The sequence below is a fragment of the Heteronotia binoei genome, chromosome 2 (genome assembly GCF_032191835.1).
Source record: "Heteronotia binoei isolate CCM8104 ecotype False Entrance Well chromosome 2, APGP_CSIRO_Hbin_v1, whole genome shotgun sequence".
Taxonomy (NCBI): domain Eukaryota; kingdom Metazoa; phylum Chordata; class Lepidosauria; order Squamata; family Gekkonidae; genus Heteronotia; species Heteronotia binoei.
In genome coordinates, this window is record NC_083224.1 from 103,153,106 (window position 1) to 103,173,967 (window position 20,862).

Consider the following 20,862-nt stretch of genomic DNA (forward strand, 5'->3'; position numbering starts at 1 on the left):
TGAGCAGACATTGAACAAAAGCCTTAACACTGTCCCTTTTGGCATGTGCACACACACACACACATTTTCCTGAATATTGGGAATATTAATATAATCTAGAAGGATAACACAGAGGTCAATGGTTATCTTACCACACACTCTAATATGCATATCACCAAGGTGCAACAAGAGAGGAAAACAATATTTTGTGAAAATAATTATCCAAGAGAATTGAGCAGGGAAAAATTGAATGTGTAAACTATAATCAAATGTTACATTGCTTTTCTTTTGCTCACTGAAATTATCTTCCCTTAGTCCAACTGGGTTCACACACAAATACTATCCCTTTCAATGCTAATCCCTACCAGACATGGATTTACAATTACGAATTCACAGGCATCTTTCCCAGCAGCAAGAATTGTTTTGCCCCTTAATAACCTCTAAAATAAGAATAGAAATTCACTAACAGTCACTGGTAAAGCTTCATTAGCTAAAGAGAAAAGAGAAGGGCAGGCAGCAGTGGTCCCTAACCACTCCAGGGAAAAATTAATTCAAATTACTTTGTGAAGTAACAAGGCCAGATAATGTGTTTCCTTCTTGGGATTATTGTTTTCACACATTCTAATGTGTTTATAGATTAGGTTGCCGTACTTAATCCTGCTGTGGTCAATAGTGACAAGACTGGAAACTAGTAGTATCACTGCCTTTTCAGAAAACTTATTTTCACAATACTTGGACAGAAATGAGGTGCTAGGCTGATTTGCTAACTTTTCTGCTAATCTTTTTGACTGGAGTGGCTGGCCTGTGGCACAGAGGAGGAAAGAAGCACTTATGAAGCCACTGGTAATTGGTGCTTAGCAATAAACAAAAACAGGGGACAGGCAGGGGGCAGCCCTTTCCATGTAGGACCTGCAGATTTATACCCCACCCTTCTCTCTGAATCAGAGACTCAGAGCAGCTTACAGTCTCTTATATCTTCTCCCACCAAAACAGACACCCTGTGAGGTATGTGGGGCTGAGAGGGCTCTCACAGCAGCTGCCCTTTCAAGGAAAACTCCTGCAATAGCTGTGACTAACCCAAAGCCATTCCAGCAGTTGTAAGTGGAGGAGTGGGAAATCAAACCCAGTTCTCCCAGATAAGAGTCCACACACTTAACCACTACACCAAACTGGCTCTCTCTCTCTCTCTCTCTCTCTCTCTCTCTCTCAAATTCTCTCTCAGTGTGCATTTAAAAGTATCTATCTACATTTCATACTGCTGTCATACTGTAATCCTGCATGAGAACCTTAAGTATTTGCATGGATGATACTGTGGAAGACCTAAATTATTGGATAACTGGGAATTTAAACTAAACTGTTGACACTGTCATCATAGAATCACAAAGTTAGAAGGGGCCAAACATCTAGTCCAACTCCCTGCACAATGCAGGATCAGACTAGAACATCCCTGACAAGTGTTAGTCGAGCCGCTGCCTAAAGACTGCCAGTGAGGGAGAGTTCACCACCTCAACAGACGCTGTTCACAAGGGAAAATTAACTCCTTCTAGTACATTCTGTCTGACACTGACTCCACAATGGTCTTCATCTTAGAAAACTTTGTTTACTGTGTATTAGGGTTGTGAGGCCTGACCTAACAACCAGCAAGAGACTGAGGAGTGTGTGTGAGAACAGGAGCGGGACGTGGCTGGCAGCAGCTTTGTGATATCACTTCTGGGAATGTTGGAAACAACAGCACAGCTCTGTAGGAGTTGCCAGAGTTTTTAGCAATTCCTAGAGAGAACTGATTCCTAGAGATCTATGACATCACTTCCTTGAGTTCCCTAGAAGTCATGTTCAACAGCAATTTTAAAAAAAGATTCTCCAATCAGCCACTGGACTGTCAGTAGGCAAGGCCTACTAGGAAGGAAACATCTACTTGTCAGGAGAAATTGTACTATTTATATATCTTGTTTTTATGTTTTTTAATTATTTTTTTATATTGTACGTCACCCAGAGCAATTTGTAAATTTAATAATTTGGCAAATTTAATTCTTACTTTTTCATTCATAGGATTTTTTGATGTAGGGCCATATTTCAAGTTCTTTCTAGATACATTTCTGAAACATTTAAATATTATAGTCATCTTCCTTGACACTCCTTTTCCACAGATATATTTATATATCATGCCATTAGATTATTTCCTCAAGGCTGTCAGTTTTCATCACCACAGGAAGCTTTTTTCCATGGCTCTTGTTCTCCCCCCTTCTTTTCTACTGTTCCACTATTCCTATTTATATTCCAAAACAGATGCAACCATTGCTTGTCTATATGGTGAATTCTGAAGTAGTTTGGCTCATTATTATTATTGTTCTTGGGGTTTTTTGCTATTATTGTTATTAGCATTTCTATACTGCCTATATGGCCTCTCTTTACTTGTAAAAGGCTGCAGTACATGGTGTGGATCAGCAAGTGGTGTGGATCAGCACATGTCTTGGACTAAATCTGCCCTACTGTAGAATCTCTTGTGTTCTTTTCTTGCCAAAACAAGGATAAAAGAGAAGTGCAGATAGTTCAATGGTGCAGGTAATGAAGTTTGCTACATCAACTGAGCTTGGGTTTGGCAACTCCTTTCTCAGTGAGACCCTCTGACAAAAACTAGTTGCTTACCAAAGTTTTTCCGATCTTGGAAACCTTTTCTCATCTTGGAAGCCCGCTTGAAAGTTACAAGAGACCGGGCCTTCTCCGTAATGGCTCCATCTTGGTGGAACCAGCTGCCGGAAGAGGTAAGGGCCCTGCGGGATCTTACTCAATTCCGCAGGGCCTGTAAGACATCCCTCTTCCGGCTGGCCCACAACTAATCAGCACTGAGTACTGAATATCGAAGACTGAACATCAAATACTGAACTTGTAACCGATGAGTGTAGCTGTAGGACCGCCGTCTGAGTTTAATGTGTATGTATATAACAATTGTTTAGATTTTTAACTGTAAATTATGAAATGTTAATTTTAATGTTTAATTTTAGATTCCATGTTAGTTTTATATGTTGTAAGCCGCCCTGAGCCACCTAGTGGGAAGGGCGGGATATAAATCTTAGATAAATAAAAAAATAAAAAAAATCTTGACTTTTGTTTTCCACTGAAAATGCTGCCATTATCTTCCTGAGGAATTCATTTTTTTTCCAAACTCCATGCTTACATTTTTTGAATTGGAGGTAAAAAATAATTCATCGAAGTTGCTATGTTAATGAGAAACAGTGAGGAAGAGTTGAGTGTTGATGCATCTATTGCAGGTAAAAAGGTAAAGGTAGTCCCCTGTGCAAGCACCAGTCATTTCCGACTCTGGGGTGACATTGCTTTCACAATGTTTTCACGGCAGACTTTTTACGGGATGGTTTACCATTGCCTTCCCCAGTCATCTACACTTTTCCCCCAGCTGGTAGTCCGTGTCATTAACGATCTGGTGGCATTAACAGAAAGAGTGCTGGTATCTGCTCCTGGGGGGGGGGAGGGGTGGGCTCCCTCTTGGGTATCCTGCCCCCCCAGGGAAAGTGTATGCGCAATACATAGCCTCTCCTTTCCTGGTGTAGTAAACACCGCGTGGTCACTGTCCGGCTATGTCTGGCAGATGGTCACTGCAATGGCCTTTCCTGCATTACTGCATCCGTGGCAACACCTTCCCGCTGGTCCCCCCCCCTTTCTCACAGAGTTTGCCACGTCATGGTGCAACCGAATGTCCGGCGGTATAACCGGATGGGCTGGCTGGGCTCACCAACCTCGCCAGCCAAGAGAAGGAAAACTCTAACATCAAACCCGGGCAGATAGAGCTTGTTAATGTAACACCTACCACCTTGAGGACTCGCTGCCGGCATCCCGGCTTACTGGGCCATGGCAGATGACCCCAAGGTGAAAGGGTGGAGCCAGTACCGTGCACACTGTGCTTCACCTAAAAATTCCTCTGCGCAGGCCTGAAGGGCATATCCACATCCACAACCCACAACACACCAAGTCCTGCAGCGATGGGCAAGGGGCAAAATGGCAGGTGGAAGATGCCACTGGAAACCACAGTCCCAATCGTGCATGTAGGCGGTTCAGGGTATTGGTCGCCTGATGCTGACCCGGAGACAAAAGCATTTTTCGGCAGCACCCTGAACGACCAAGCAGCCTTATCTAGGGACAGCACTGCTTGCTCCACATGGAGAGGGGCCTAGAAAAGGTGGCCTAAACAAAGCTCGTCTCCCCCACCCCAGTTGGCTAGCCGCAGTCAACGGGCATCCTTACTTGCGGTCAAAAAATAACAACAAAGAAAAGGCATGCACCTGCCTCACAAAGTGTGCAAAGACTAAAGCTTGTGTGTTGGAACATCAGAACCATGCTTGACACAGTAGACAGAGGTCGCCCTGAACGACGCTCTGCTCTAGTTGCCCACGAACGTTTCAGGTTGAATATTGACATAGCAGCTCTCAGTGAGGTCCGTTTCCCTGAGGAAGGTAGTCTTCAAGAACACAGTGCTGGCTATACCCTCTACTGGTCGGGTAAGTCAAAAGCTGAGAGCCGCCTTTCTGGCGTTGGCTTCATGGTCAGGAACTCCATTGCCTCTAAACTCGAAAACCTGCCAACAGGTCACTCAGATCGCATCATGTCCATGCACCTCCCACTTCAAAACAAGCAGCATGCAACACTCTTCAGTGTGTATGCCCCAACCCTTAAAGCAGATCCTGCAGAAAAAAACAAGTTCTATGCTGATCTACACAACTTCGTACGGAAGACCCCTACAGAGGATAAGGTGATCATCCTTGGTGACTTCAATGCCAGAGTAGGTAAAGACTCGGAAGCCTGGAAAGGAGTACTTGGCAAACACAGCATTGGCAACTGCAATGATAACGGGCGCCTCCTGCTAGAATTCTGCATGGAGCACCAGCTCACCATCACCAACACTATCTTTCAGCAGAAGAACAGCCTAAAGACAACCTGGATGCACCCACGGTCCAAGCACTGGCACCTTATCGACTACATTCTGGTGTGCCAGAGAGACCTTTGAGATGTCTTACACACCCGAGTAATGCCCAGTGCGGAATGTCATACGGATCATCGTCTTGTACGCTGCAATCTCCGTCTTCACTTTAAACCCACACCCAGGAGAGGAGGTATCCCTCAAAGGAAGCTTCAGGTTGGCAGCCTTCAGTCAGCCGAAGTTAAAGCTGCCTTCCAGGCAAAACTCCAGTCAAGAATTGAGGACCCCAGTTGCCCCACAGATCCTTCTCCAGAAGCAATCTGGGAACACCTAAAAACTACCATCCTGTCGATCTCTGAAGAAGTCCTCGGGTTCTCCACAAGGAAGAACAAGGACTGGTTTGACGAGAACAATCAAGAGATCCAAGAATTACTAGCGAAAAAGAGACCTGCCTACCAAGCACATCTTGCTCAGCCCTCCTGTCCCGGGAAAAAAGCAATCTTTCGCGCTGCATGTAGCAACCTCCAGCACAAGCTTCGAGACATTCAGAACGAGTGGTGGACCAAGCTTGCAGAGAGAACCCAGCTGTGTGCAGACACTGGTGATTTAAGAGGGTTCTACGAAGCCCTGAAGGCAGTATATGGCCCATCATATCAGGCTCAGAGTCCCTTGAGTAGTGCAGACGGCCAAGTGCTCCTCACAGACAAGGCATCCATACTGAACCGGTGGTCAGAGTATTTTCAGGTTCTCTTCAGTGCCAACCGTGTAGTTCAAGATTCAGCAATCCACCTCACCCCACTTCAACCAGTGAAAAGAGAGTTGGATGAGATCCCCACCCTAGAAGAGACTGTTAAAGCCATCAAGCAACTGAAAAGTGGCAAGGCAGCGGGAGTTGATGGAATCCCACCAGCGATCTGGAAGCATGGGAGCACAGTACTACATAGCACACTTCACAAAGTACTTGTCACCTGCTGGGAACAAGGCAAACTACCACAGGATTTTCGCGATGCAATCATCATCACTCTACACAAGAACAAAGGGGAAAAGTCAGACTGCTCCAACTACCGGGGGATAACCCTGCTCTCCATCGCAGGCAAAATCCTTGCCAGAATACTCCTGAACAGACTGCTGCCCACCATTGCAGAAGAACTCCTCCCAGAGAGCCAGTGCGGCTTCAGAGCTAACAGGAGCACCACCGACATGGTATTTGTTCTCAGGCAGCTCCAAGAGAAATGCAGGGAACAGAACAAGGGTCTATATGTGACTTTTGTCGACCTTACCAAAGCTTTCGATACCGTTAGCAGGAAAGGCCTATGGCAAATCTTGGAACGTTTAGGATGTCCCCCAAGGTTCCTCAGCACGATCATCCAGCTACATGAAGACCAGCAAGGCCAAGTCAGACACTGCAATGACCTCTCGGAGCCCTTCCCAATAGGCACAGGTGTAAAGCAAGGCTGCATTCTCGCGCCAACTCTCTTTACGATCTTCTTTAGCATGATGCTTCAAAGAGCCGCAGTAGATCTAGATGATGACGATGGTGTCTACATCCGCTATCGCACCGATGGCAGCCTGTTCAACCTGAGGCGACTAAAGGCTCACTCCAAGACAATGGAAAAACTTATCCGAGAGCTACTGTTTGCTGATGATGCTGCACTCATCTCCCACTCGGTATCAGCTCTGCAGCATATGACGTCCTGCTTTGCAGATGCTGCCAAGCTATTCGGCCTAGAAGTTAGTCTGAAGAAGACAGAAGTTCTCCACCAGCCTGCACCCCAGGAAGATTATCACCCTCCCTGTATCACTGTGGGTGAATCAGTTCTGAAAACAGTCCAGCAGTTCAGCTACCTGGGGTGCATCATCTCCTCAGATGCCAAGATCGACAAGGAGATTGACAACAGGCTGGCAAAGGCAAACCATGCATTTGGCCGACTGCACAAAAGAGTGTGGAGCAACAAGCATCTAAAAAAAGGCACAAAGATCAATGTTTACAAAGCAGTTGTGATGACAACCCTCATCTACGGCTCCGAATCATGGGTTTTATACCATCATCACCTGCGACTCCTTGAGCGCTTTCATCAGCGCTGCCTTCGCACCATCCTCAACATCCACTGGAGTGACTTTGTGACCAACACTGAAGTCCTCAAGACGGCGGAGGTTACAAGCATCAAGGCACTGCTGTTGAAGACGCAGCTGCACTGGGCAGGGCATATTTCTAGGATGGAAAACCACCGCCTTCCCAAGATTGCTCTGTATGGCGAACTTTCCACCGGCCATCGAAATAGAGGGGCACCAAAGAAGAGGTACAAGGACTCCTTGAAGAAATCCCTTGGCACCTGTCGCATCAACCATCACCAGTGGTCTGACCTAGCCTCAGATCGCAAAGCATGGAGGCACACCATCCACCAGGCTGTCTCTTCCTTTGAGAACGCACGCATAGCTGGTCTTGAGGACAAAAGGAGATTGAGGAAGAATCGCACTGCTACAGCACCAACCCCAAATCAGACTTTTCCCTGCAGCCACTGTGGCCGGATCTGCCTGTCCCGCATTGGTCTTGTCAGCCACCAGCGAGCCTGCAGCAGACGTGGACTACTGCACCCTTCTTAAATCTTCGTTCGCGAAGTCAAGCCGAGAGAGAGAGAGAGAGAGAGAGAGATGGTCCTTCAGGAATGTTGGTCCCAAACCATTTAGGACTTTGAAAGTCCAGACCCACACCTTGAATTGTGCCTGGAAACAAATTGGGAGCCAGTGTAAATGGGTCAAGACTGAAGAACAACTTAGAAAGAATATAACTCAAAGCAGGGCTGTAACCAGTAAGTGTGTAGACAGTGCCCCACACCCTTCCTAATTTGCAATGCACCCCACTCTCAGTCACCCCTCCCCTCCCTGATCCTACTGGTATTTCTCTCAGGTGGAAGCTCCAGCAGCTGTGCCTCCACCTAGGGCGGTTGTCTCTGAAATGCCCTGGAAAGGCAGTGAGGGTGCATGGAGCTCTCGGCATCTGCCGGCTGGGACGCAAACACCACAAATTCCAACCCCACCCAGCCCGTGGGCCATCCCCTCCACATCCAGTCCAAAATGCAGGAGAGGATTTTGTCCTTTCTGGAGCAGTGGGCAATGTCCTTGGCATTCACCAGGCAGTCCGGCAGGGAGTCCAATTCTATGATCTGGTGTGCAGGGGCTGGATCAAAACCCATCAAAGGCAGTGGCAGGTGACTCAGGGCGTCAGCGTGGCTCAGGTCATATTGGTACCACGCAAGGAAAATGGACCACCACAAGATCCATGGAGAGAGCATTTGCTGAGTTTGGTGGTAGGGTGCCAACAGACCTAGAAGGGGCTCGTGGTCCATCTGGATGGTGAAGGGTCAGCCATACAGATAATCAAGGAATTTATTTACCCCACCACAATGGTCAGACCCTCCTTATCAATCTGTGCATAATTGATCTCAGGTTTTTGTGAGGTCCGTGAACAGTATGCTACTGGTACCTCCCGATCATCTGGTAGCACGTAGGCCAAGACAGCGCCCACCCTGTACAGAGAAGCATTGCAGGCCAGAACGATGGGCAGCCACTTGTCAAAGCGCACCAGGAAACTATTCGAAGTCAAGATGTCTTTTATTGCCTGAAAAGCGGCAGCTTGCCGGCAACCCCAAACCCACAGAGCCCTTTTATCTAGAAGCCTGTGCAAAGGCTCCGCTACTGCAGCCTTGTGGGGAAGGAAGGCATGGTAGAAATTCAGGAGGCCTAAGAATGTTTGTAATTCTGCCTCGTTCGTGGGGGCAGGTGCCTCGCAAATGGTCCTAATTTTGTTCTTGGCTGGGTGGATTCTGTCCGCTTCCACTATATACCCCAAGAAATCAATAGTGGAAGCCCACTACACACACTTCTCCCTTTTGACCTTGAGACCCGCCCCATTGAAATGTTGAAGCACGGCCTGAGGTGAAGGGCAAATTTCTCTTTGGTGGCTGCAGTGATCAGCACATAATCAAAGAACAGTTGAACCCCAGGGATACCTTTTAGGAGAGAGTCCATTAAGTTCTGGAAGATCCCTGGGGACACACTTGACCCCAAACTGTAGCTGCTTAACCCAGAAAGCTCCCCTGTGCGTTATGATGGTTTGGGCCTCTGCCATGGCGGCGTCCAAGGGAAGCTGCCAATAAACCTGTGCCAAATAGGGGAGGGATGGTGGCTCAGTGGCAGAGCATCTGCTTGGTAAGCAGAAGGTCCCAGGTTCAATCCCCAGGATCTCCAGGCAAGTAGGCATGAAAAACCTCAGCTGGAGACCCTGGAGAGCCACTGCCAGTCTAAGGAGACAATACTGACTTCGATGGACCAAGAGTCTGATTCAGTATAAGGCAGCTTCATATGCTTCATATGTTCAAATCCAGCTTCCCAAAAAATTTTGCTCCCAAAAGTGAAGCCAGCACATGACTAACCATGGGAATCGGGTATGCATGGCCTCACAGTGCCTTGTTAATCGTGCATTTGTAGTCTGCACAAATGCAGACACTGCCATTGGGCTTAACTGGGGTTACAATAGAGGTCTCCCATTTTGCATTTGCAACCAGTTTGAGAACCCCTTGGGCCACTAGGTGGTCTAGCTCTTCCTCAATTTTTGGCCTCAATGCCAGGGGTACTTGCCTGGCCTTCAGCCATATGGGCTTGTTAGGGAAACTGCTCTCAAAATGAGATTGGGGAATTAGATTGAGAGACAGCTGGCCCAATCGGAATCTTTGTTATCTGTGTATACCAGGCTCAACCATTCAGGTAGTCAATGCTCAATAAACTGGAGTAAAATCAATTGTAATTTATTTGGAAAAATAGTTCTTCCACCCAAGGTACAAAAACAATCACACATTCACACAGGTCTAAAGAAATATAGAGAGATCGATAGGGGAACATAAAAGGATGGACATACAGGGTGATACTACCTCTCGCAGACTCCAAGGAAGACTCCGATGGCGACGAATGAGGGAATGGGGGAATGGGCCCGAGACTGATCAGGAATCGGGGATGGATCTATACAGCGGGTAAGGGGGTTGCTGAATAGAGAGCACACCTGTGGGTAGCTAGTCCACGGGTTATATACGGTCACCTTAGCCCTGAGGGGATGGGAGGTGACTGGGAGTGGTACTGGGAGGTTCCGCTGATGACCAAGAAGGCTGGACATCGGCTGGACCAATGGTGAGTCCATGGTGACACCTGATTGGGTGTGTGCTTCAACCAATGAACATCACCTTCATCCTGGGCATCCTGGAAACTTCCAAGTGGCGCCAGGACCTGGGGCGGCTCCATTGATATTAGCATGGAAATAGTTGGGTGATTGGGATGAAAGGGGATTAACTGGGAAGGTGACAATAGGGGGTCAGATATGTGCCTATGTATTCCGGTGTAGACAAAAGGGTTTGGAGGTGCCAGGAGAGATTCTTCCCCTTTCTCATCATCTCCTGGGTGAGAACTGTTGCTCAGGCTATTGCTTAGCAATCAGGATCAATGGTTGAGCCATTAATCCATTTATAGACTAGATAGGTTGCTTGCGGGCTAAGAATGACTCACAGTGTGTACGTGAGGTTCCCACTCAGAAAGAATGGAGCCCAGCCAGGCAGGAAGATGGCTACATGTGGGGTTAACGAAACACAGTGGCTTCCATGCTTAGTGCTCAGCATCGTTCGCCTGGACAATTCTGTGGCGGCGTAGCCTCCTCCTCGCCATGGCAGACTCCACGCGGTAGCGGGGAAATGTCTGTGTGCGTCTGCAGACACTCTGTGCCTGTCTCAAGCACTGGTATAGTTAGCAGTTGGTACACATGAGTCCCATGTAGTTCCTGGATAGTTTCACTCGCACTCACTGGCCAGGCGGGTGCAAGCTCGCTTCTCCAGGTGCCCTGGCAACCACGTATGTGACGGAGGGGTTATTTCCCCACAGGCTGCACATTCGGGTTCAGGTCTAGGGTTATCGGGGCCCCAGTGTACATCCCCAGCATGCCATTGAAAATGGCGGGTAACTCCTCACACATGCTCTGGTCCTTCCTCGAGAAGGCTTGATGGATCCCCATGACCTGGATCCCTAGGACCTCGAACCAAGACCATCTCAGCAGACTACATAAGTTCTCCCTCCACAACGATTAGGTATAGCTTACCCAAGAACTGCCCATATTTTACGTGGACCACCCCAAACCCCAGCACCGCAACCTCCCTTTTCTGGAAATCACGGACTGTAAATGGGAACGGGTATAGCCGGGATTCCCCCCCCCCCCAGGGCACAGTTGTCTAAAAGTGCAAGCCAAAATGACTGCCTGCCCTGCCCTGAAGTCTACCTCCATACTGCAGGGCTTGCCTTCTATAAGTACAGTCACCTTGAACTTATCAGGGGAAGATATGGAAAGTTGGCATACCTGATCCCCCACTGTGGTGAGTGCCTGAATGCCCTCCATAAGAGCGACCTCGTGCCGGCGGCCATTTTTCTGTCACACGGTGTCACCCTGGCACGTCAACTTCAAATGGCAAACTCGCACCAGATGGCCAGTCTTGCCGCACATGTGGCAGACTGCATCGTGGTATTTGCAAGATCATCATTCGTGGGTGTCTCTGCAGCTGGCGCAGCCTTGGTTCGATCTCATCCCGATTTCACATGGCAGCTGGCACTTCAGTTGAGCCTGGTGCATTTTGAGAGCGTCATCATCCTTGGAGTCCTCTAGGTTGGAGCTGCTGGCAACTTGGTGCGCTCCTGTTGAGTGCCACTCTTTGTACAACTTCTCGTAGGTGGCGGCTTCACTCACAGTGTCTTCCAAGGTAAGGGTCTTCTTGACCGCCAACTTTGCCTGCATTCATTTGTCATGAAGGCCTGTTACGAAGCAGTCTAGCAAGGCCTCATCAAGACTCACAAATGAAGACGTAAAGGAAAGTCTGGTGAAATGGATGCAGAATATTGGACATATCATAGAGCAAGCAGATTGGGATAAATTGTGGAAAGAAAGTATAAAACTCACAAGATCAGCCATTTTTAAGGAAAATCTCTATAAAATAGTGTATAGGTGGTACATCACACCAGAGAAACTGACAAGGATGTATCAGAATACTCCTAATAAGTGTTGGAAATGCCAGAGGGCAAATGGTTCCTTTTACCATATTTGGTGGCAATGCCCTAAAGCGAAAACATATTGGGGTCAGATTCATAGCTGGCTCCAAAAGGTATTAAGAAGAAATATCAATCACCAACCAGAGATGTATTTATTAAACATATGTCAGAATCGTATTTCAAAACCGGTGTATAGATCTTTAGTACATGCAGTCACAGCAGCTAGAATAGCTTATGCGAGATATTGGAAAGTTAAGCAAATACCTAGACAAGAAGAGTTCATACAAAAATTGCTTGAAATAGTTAAATGGACTATTTATCAGTGAGACTAAAAGAAGAAAATGTGTAAATGTGTAAAGAAACATGGCAACCATTGTATGAATAGTTAAAAATGACAGAATAATTTATTTTTAGAGATAGATAATAAGGGTAAAATATTTATGTGAAAATAAGAATATGGTGGAAATAAGGGGAAAGTCTGTAATATGTTAGGATATGGGAAAGAATAGATTAGTAGTAAATACATTGTATTATATCATAGATTAATTTAGTCTTATAGTAACGATATTGGGACTAAGCTACTTTAACCATTATTCTCCAGTATATTGTTATGTCTATTTATTGTACTGTATTTTTTGTTTTTGTTTATGTATTGGGGTATTTGATTTGATTGTATTGTTATTTGAATTGTTAATAAAACTTTAAAAAAAAAAAGACTCATGAATGCACACTCATGAGCAAGGCGGCGGAGCTCCACAAGGAAGGCAATGACTGATTCTCCTGCCTTCTGATTCCGCTTGTGGAACTTGATGCGCTGGGTCATGTGGGTCGGCCTGGGTGAGAAGTAGTCGGTCAACTTCTCCATGATGGCCTTGTAGGTGGCCTCGCACAGCATCAGCGGTGACAGCAAACTCTCCGCCAGCTCCAGCGTGTCCTCACCTGAGCAATAGATGCTTCTGCTGTTCCTCATCTGTGATTTTATGGTATAGGATGAAGAAGTTCTGATGCTTTTCCCATCTCTCCCACCACTCCAGTTGTCAAGGTTGAACTCTCGAATGAACCTTTGTGGCCCTGGCTGGCTGGCCATGTGGAAGTCTGTCGGTGGAAGGTCAGCCACTGGAGGCATGGAGGCACAGGATGCTTGATTGTTGCTCATCTTCTTCTGGTTCTGGCTTGGCGACTGTTCTCAGTGCTGGCGGTGCAATGCATGGAGCTGGAAGCAGCTGCTGCGAGGCACGGTGCGGTGTCAGTTGCTGGATCGCCTACCAGGATCCCATCCTTGTCGCTACTATAATATAGTGGGTTCTTAGACACTGAAGAGGCGAGGTGGTATTGATAACAAGCTCTTTATTGAGTACAGCATGGTAGGTGGCTGCACTAGCTGAACTGGAACTGGGCCAATGGGGCCAAACTTATATACATCTCTGGGTCCCGCACAAGCATGTTATTGGGTCATGGCGGGGGCTTGTGATTGGTCCAGGGCAACAGAGATTTGGATCCTGCTGCCCATTGTTCCCAAGTTCCCAAGCTCAGTCCGTATGGCTCCAATGAGCCAGGCAGGAACACCCAAGTCTTCAATTGAATCCAATACATTAATATAATCTTGATTCTCATAAATAACACTTTCCTTTTCTTTGAATACTTTAATAACATTATGGTATGTGTTTGTAGTCATAATAGGATTCAGATGATATCTCCATTAAGAACATAAGAACATAAGAGAAGCCATGTTGGGTCAGGCCAATGGCCCATCCAGTCCAACACTCTGTGTCACACAGTGGCCACAAAAAACACACACAAACAAACAGGTCCATCAGTGGGGCCAGGCCACTAGAAGCCCTCCATTACTTTAATTTTTACCTGTAACTTCTCCAAACCCAACTGCGATGAAAATGACATTCTTAGGAACTATACTCCTCACCCCAGACATCTTCCCAATCAACTTTCAGGTCAACAGAAGAAAGGCTCTCTGTTCTACAGACAATTTGCACTTGCAGACTGAATAGAAGGGGGATCCTTCAAAGACTCAAACACTCAGTGCAGTGAGGTAAGATGGGGGGCAGGCAATGCCTCCTCTTGCTTGCATGCTCCACTTGGTTAAAAAAAAAATCCCTGAACCCCTCAGCTTTAAACCTGAATGGGCAGACTCCTGCACCAGATCCTTTCACCTAACTACATCCAAATGATCTTGCAGACTGTGTCGCATGACCAGGAACCCATCACAACATCCACAAAATGGGGGTTTTTTCTCCCTAATCCACTTCTTGGTATTTTAGTATGTTGGTTGTCTTCTCAAGAACTTTCCTTTAATAACTAATCTTCTCAAATATTTGGAGGGTCTTTCTGCAGATTTCTGAGAAATCTCTAAAAACTATGCATAGAGTTTATCAGTACAGCACAGTTATATGTCTGTTCCAGCTACTTCTGTGCTGTGGCAGTATGCCCTGCTTTTAAGGCTTCATTCAAGGCTGGAGTAGGCAAACTTTCCATTTTTGTTGTTGTTGTTCAGTCGCACAGTCGAATCTGACTCTTTGCGACCCCATGGACAAAGTCACACCAGACCCTCCTGTCTTCCACCATCCTCCGAAGTCTGCTCTACTTTGTGTTTGTACATCAGTAACACTGTCCAGCCATCTCATCTTTTGCTGTCCCCTTCTTCTTTTGCCTTCTGTCTTTCCTAGCATCAGGATCTTCTCCAGGGAGTGCTCCCTTCTCATTTGGTGGCCAAAGTATTTGAGCTTCAGCTTCAGCATCTGACCTTCCAGTGAACAGTCTGGGTTGATTTCCATTAGGACTGACTGATTTGATCTTCTTGCAGTCCAAGGGACTCTCAAGAGTCTTCTCCAGCACCACATCTCAAAAACATCTATTCTTCTGCACTCGGCCTTCCTTATGGTCCAACTCTCACAGCCATACATTTCTACTGGGTATACCATAGCTTTGACTATACAGACTTTTGTTGGCAGGGTGATGTCTCTATTTTTTATTATACTGCCCAGGTTCGCCTCCCAAGGAGCAAACGTCTTTTAATTTCATGACTACAGTCACCATCTGCAGTGATCTTGGATCCCAGAAATGTGAAGTCTGTCACTACTTCCATGTCTTCCCCTTCTATTTGCCAAGGTGTGATGGGGCCAGATGCCATGATCTTAATTTTTTTTGATGTTGAGTTTCAAGCCTACTTTTGTGCTCTCCTCTTTCACCCTCAACAAGAGGTTCTTTAGGTACTCCTCACTTTCTGCCATTAGAGTAGTGTCATCTGCATATCTGAGGTTGTTGATGTTTTTCTCGGCAATCTTAATTCCGGTTTGTGTTTCATCCATGCCAGCATTCCACATGATGTATTCTGCATATACATTAAATAAGCAGGGTGACAATATACATCCTTGTCAAACTCCTTTTGCTATTCTAAACCAATCAGTTGTTCCATATCCCGTTCTGACAGTTCATTCTTGACCCTTATACAGGTTTCTCAGGAGACATATGAGGTGGTCTGGTACTCCCTTCTCTTTAAGGACTTGCCACAGTTTGTTGTGATCCACGCAATCAAAGGCTTTAGCATAGTCAATGAAGCAGAAATAGACGTTTTTCTGATACTCCCGTACTTTCTCCATAATCCATCGAATGTTGGCAATTTGATCTCTAGTTCCTCTACCTCTCCAAAACCCAGCTTGAACTTCTGGTAGTTCCCGATCTACATACTGCCGAAGCCTAGCTTGTAGGATCTTTAACATGACCTTGCTAGCATGTGAAATGAATGCAATGGTGCGATAGTTTGAACATTCCTTGGCATTACCCTTCTTTGGGATTGGAATATAAACTGATCTTTTCCAATCCTGTGGCCACTGTTGTGTTTTCCAAATTTGTTGACATAATGTGTTCATCACTTTAACAGCATCATCTTTTAGTACTTTGAATAGCTCAACTGGGATACCATCATCTCCACTCGCTTTGTTGTTTGTAATGTTTTCTAAAGCCCATTTGACTTCCCACTCCAGGATGTCTGGCTCAAGGTCATCGATTTCACTGTCATGGTTGTCTGGGACATTGAGATCCTTCTTGTATAATTCTTCTGTGTATTCTTGCCACCTCTTCCTGATCTCTTCTGCTTCTGTTTGGTCCCTATCATTTTTGTCCTTTATTATGGCCATCTTTGCATGAAACGTTCCCTTGATTTCTCCAATTTTCTTGAATAGATGTCTTGTCCTTCCCATTCTATTATTTTCCTCTACTGCTTTGCATTGTTCCTTCAGGAAGGCCTCCTTATCTTTCCATTAATTTTCCATTTATTTTTATTTAGGAAAATATATCTTAAGTAGCTGCTTTTTGTGCAGCCTCTTCCTCACTGGTGGGTTTAGATGAAAAGCCAGAAAAGCATTAAAGGTAACCTTGCATGGCTTTACCATGTGTACCATATCTATTAGATATATCCCTTTAAGGATTGCGCAGATGGGTGTAGATTGTGCTTGTGAATCTGGGGAGAAAAATGTGTTATTCTTCTAAGGAAGTATTAGGTGAAGTGTAGCTGTTTGTTCAGTGCCCTAGTCCCCTTCTGGTATTAAAGTGTCAGCAAGGGAAGGGAGATATTTCCCCCAACCACATAGGAAGCATGCTTCATGTGCCAGTTGATTTAAGCTGTTCACAGTCTGACATTATTTTAGCTACACACCTTCTGTTGTTGTTGTTCAGTCGCACAGTTGAGTCTGACTCTTTGCAACCCCATGGACCAAGTCATGCCAGGCCCTTCTGTCTTCTGCCATCCTCCGAAGTCCGCTCAAATTCATGTTAGTTACATCAGTAACACTGTCCAGCCATCTCATCTCATCACACACACTTTCTACTGTAATCACAAATTGTAATACCCAGTCCTGAACCAGATTACAGCACCACATTAATTCAAAACGTTTATTAGCTCTTGATCAGTAATGAATCCCACTCAGCATAACTGAACAGTGTGAATCAAATTGATCCATTGCTACCATAGAAATATATGAATACCACTATGTTTAGTTCTAAAAAGTTAGAACAATTTCATGAAACTTAACAGGAAGAGAGCCATCCTGTGGCATATTGATGTTTAAAATGCCACAGGATGGCTCTCTCCCTGTTTGGTGCCTACCTCCCTCTGCTATGTGACCCATCAGAAGCCTGGCTACATAGGTCCCTGTCCTAAATTCTATCAAATGAAGAATGGGGGATGGTTCAGATCAAGAAATGACAGCACCCTTCTGGCTTGTCAGGCAGTTAGGTAATTGTATTATGAAAAATATGCAAGATTTTTCAAGGTAACATTTTATTACAAACTTGAAATATAACAACTTTACAGTCATCAGTATAAATGAGACACATGTATCATAAACATAGCAACCTTTGTAAATACTGAATCTTTAGTATCCTTCAGCATGTGTACTCAAAACTGGGGCAAATTAACAGGTGATGCCAAGAAAAGCAAAAGGAAAGTCCAAAGTATCCGCTTAGAAGTCATTTGCACTTGGATTGTTTGCTCTGACTTGGACACAATTTGGAAATTTTTCCCCTGTTTTTTCCTCGTTTTTTTCCCTGCTTCCACACAGCATCCTCTTCCAGGGTTCTTCTTGACTTTTCTGAAATGTTTCCCAAACTTCTGTTAAAGGGACAGGACATCTTTTTCTCCAGGTAGTTGGCAACCCTTGCTTCAGGTCTTTTCTCTCCAGCTGCTGGCCAGACTGGGGGTGGGGAGGTGCTATTGCAGTTGGTAATACAGGAACAACTTTATTAACTGCTCATGTTCCATGTCATGACCTTTAGCTCTCTGGATGGAGACTAACTAAAGTTCAATCCTTTTAATGGAACAAAACAACATCTTAACATGGGTTACACACGTGAAAAAAAGCTGCATTTATGTCGGTCACAGGCAAATCTCTGTTAGCGCATTTCAAGGCAGTCTCTGAATAGATTAGGTAAAATACAACACATGGGAACAACTGGAACAAACCACAGCCCTGGTATCTAGCGTTCCCTCTAAACTGCACTAAGGGGTGCTTGCACACAAAATTTTAGCCAATAATGCAGGGATTTTTGCCTTAGCCCACCAGTGAACAGAGAAGGCATTTTCCCTTCCATTAAAAACAATGGAGGATGGGGCCATCTCCTTCTGGGGCCCATAGAACTGGACCCCCTCAATTGCTTAAGATGGCAGAAATAGCCCAGATTTAACTAGGAGGGCTCTAGCTAGTGTTAAACTTGGAATAGCTCAGCTTGTAATAACTGATACAATAGGTTGTCCTCATATGAACATACAGCTAGTAAATAACATTACCTGATAAATAACATCCTATCGAGTCTCTATTAAAGTGTTAGGAACTTTTTTCACTAGGTGGTTTGACAACCCATGCACCTATGATGAGCTTCATTGAGGCATTCCCTATCAGGTAGTAGAATCAAAGAGGACCTATTTTCTCTTGCTCAACAGTGGCACCTTATGGTCAAGAAGAGGAGAGTCATGGAGAAATACCTGCTCCTGGATGTAACTCAATGCCATAACTTCATGGAGAAACAGCATTGTGTCTATTAATTCTCTACAGTGCCTTATTAAGTATATGGGTAAGAAAATGCCTAATGTGTGACTTATTTCATACATTTTGTCTGCAAATTAATCAACAGAACAAGCTTTAAGATCAAAAATGCCACTTTTAAAATATATTTTTATCCTTCTTCTAAGGAGCTCAGTGCAGCAGATTTTATTTATTACAAAACATTAATGTCTCACCTTTCTTCAAGGTTGAAGGTGGTTTACAATAATGTTAAAAAAACATTTTGAGTTTAAAAGCAAAAATAAAATAACAAACCCAAAATCTCTCCCCCCCCGCCCGCCCTTTCTCTCTTAAAGGATGCCTGCCAATTCAGACTCTCTCAAAAGCCCTGACAAACAAGCAAACTTTCCTGCACCTCCTGAATATCTCCAAGGAGAGGGGCCCTCTCACCTCTTCAGGGACCCCATTCCACAATGCTGGAGCCATAATGGAAAAGGCCTAGGCTCTGGTGATGCCAGATGGGCCACCCCAAGTGGTAGGAGAGTCAACAGATGATTGCCTGTTGGCCATAACTGGCACATAGAGACATGTGGAAAGAGACAGTCCTTCAAATATTTGGGTCTCAGGTCATGGAGGACTTAAAAGTCAGTGCCTTAAACTGAACTCAGAAACAGACTGACAGCTAAAGTAGTTGTTCAAAATGGACAACATATGGTCCCAGTGGTTAGCCCCTATCATTCTGGAGTTCACCAGATTAGGAAATGCACATATCTCTAGTATTTGGAGTACATCCAATGTACCTTTTGTTGTTTTTATTCTATGTATAGCACCTAGTGAAGTGATAAACAGCAATAATCTCATTCCTTAGCATGTTTAAATCTAGTTCTAAAGGCATGCCTTGAACCAGCAGTGCCATATATTGCCATTATATAAATTCTACACAGCAATCCCCACCCAGTTTTGCATCTGAATACCTCGATTCTTCATGTTGGCCAAATGCAACATCTTGAACTCTGATTTATATGTCCCTTGAATTTATATTGAAGTTGTCACCTTTCAATAAGGATTATGATGACAACAGGAAAGGATTATGTAGGAAACTGGGAGGGGCATACAGGTGATGAGGAAATCAGAGGAGTTATAAAGACAGTGGGTAGGGCAAAGAGAAGAAATCCCCAGTACCTCTTTATAGCACACCATGACTCAGATGAGAATGGTGAGACCTGCTTTGTGAGACCTCAGATGAGACCTGCTTTGACCACCTGCTCTTCATTTGGTCTCTTTTCTTACACCATAAAAACATAAGAACATGTTCGATCAGGCCAATGGCCCATCCAGTCCAACACTCTGTTGTCACAAGTGGCTAATATATGTGTGTGTGTATTTACACACACACAAATATTAGCCACTGTGTGACACAGAGTGTTGGACTGGATGGGCCATTGACCTGATCCAACATGGCTTCTCTTATGTTCTTATGTTTGTATGGTGTAAGAAAAGAAACCAAATGGAGAGCAGGTGGTCAAAGCAGGTCAGCAGATAAGAAGACCTCTCAGAAGCATTAACTGGAACATAAGTAAAGGCCTTCTTAGGAGTAAGGCAACATAGATAGCAAGTGGGAGTGGCTGAAAAAAATTACTTCAAAAGCAGGGGAAGCAGAATTAGGGGGAAAGTCAAGGAAAGGTGAGTGGGTGGGTAACTGCATGCATCTCTATCTACATGTCACAAAATCTTCATGTTGTTGGGGGTCAACATGAGGACTTTGTACCATACATGCAAGGGAAATGTTCTGCCTCCCAGTTTCACAGCAGCTCATTCTCTTTGCAATCACAGTATGATGGGGAAAACAGTATTAGCCTACCCTTCCCCTGCAGTTTTTATCTCTGCTTTCACATCCCCATGGATCTGGTATTGCCTCCTTTGGGAAACTCACAAGTAACCATGTAAGTAATGTCATTTACATAGGCAAGGATGAGAGCATTCCTAGCCTTGTGAGAGACTATAACATATTACCCCCTCCTTGCACAGATCAGGAGGAATCCATTTGCACACTAACTCTGAAGTAAAAGTTAGCCTGAGAAAAACCAAAACCCCAGAAGAGATGCACATCCCCCTCAACAGCTGAGCAGGAGAGGACCTAAGTATCAATGGGAAAGGGAACTGCCTTGGGGACTTCCGGAGTTGGAACATGGTGAGCTGACCTGTTTCTCTTAGGAGGAGCAGACTAGAATCTTTGTTTTGGGCATAAAAGGCATTCTAACGCCTGCTGCCTACATTTTCCAGTAAAGGAATCTGTCTAAGACATGCTTGATAATTTTGAGGGGACTTACTTTGGCTGACGAGAGATCCCAGGAGGGGGGGGGGGTC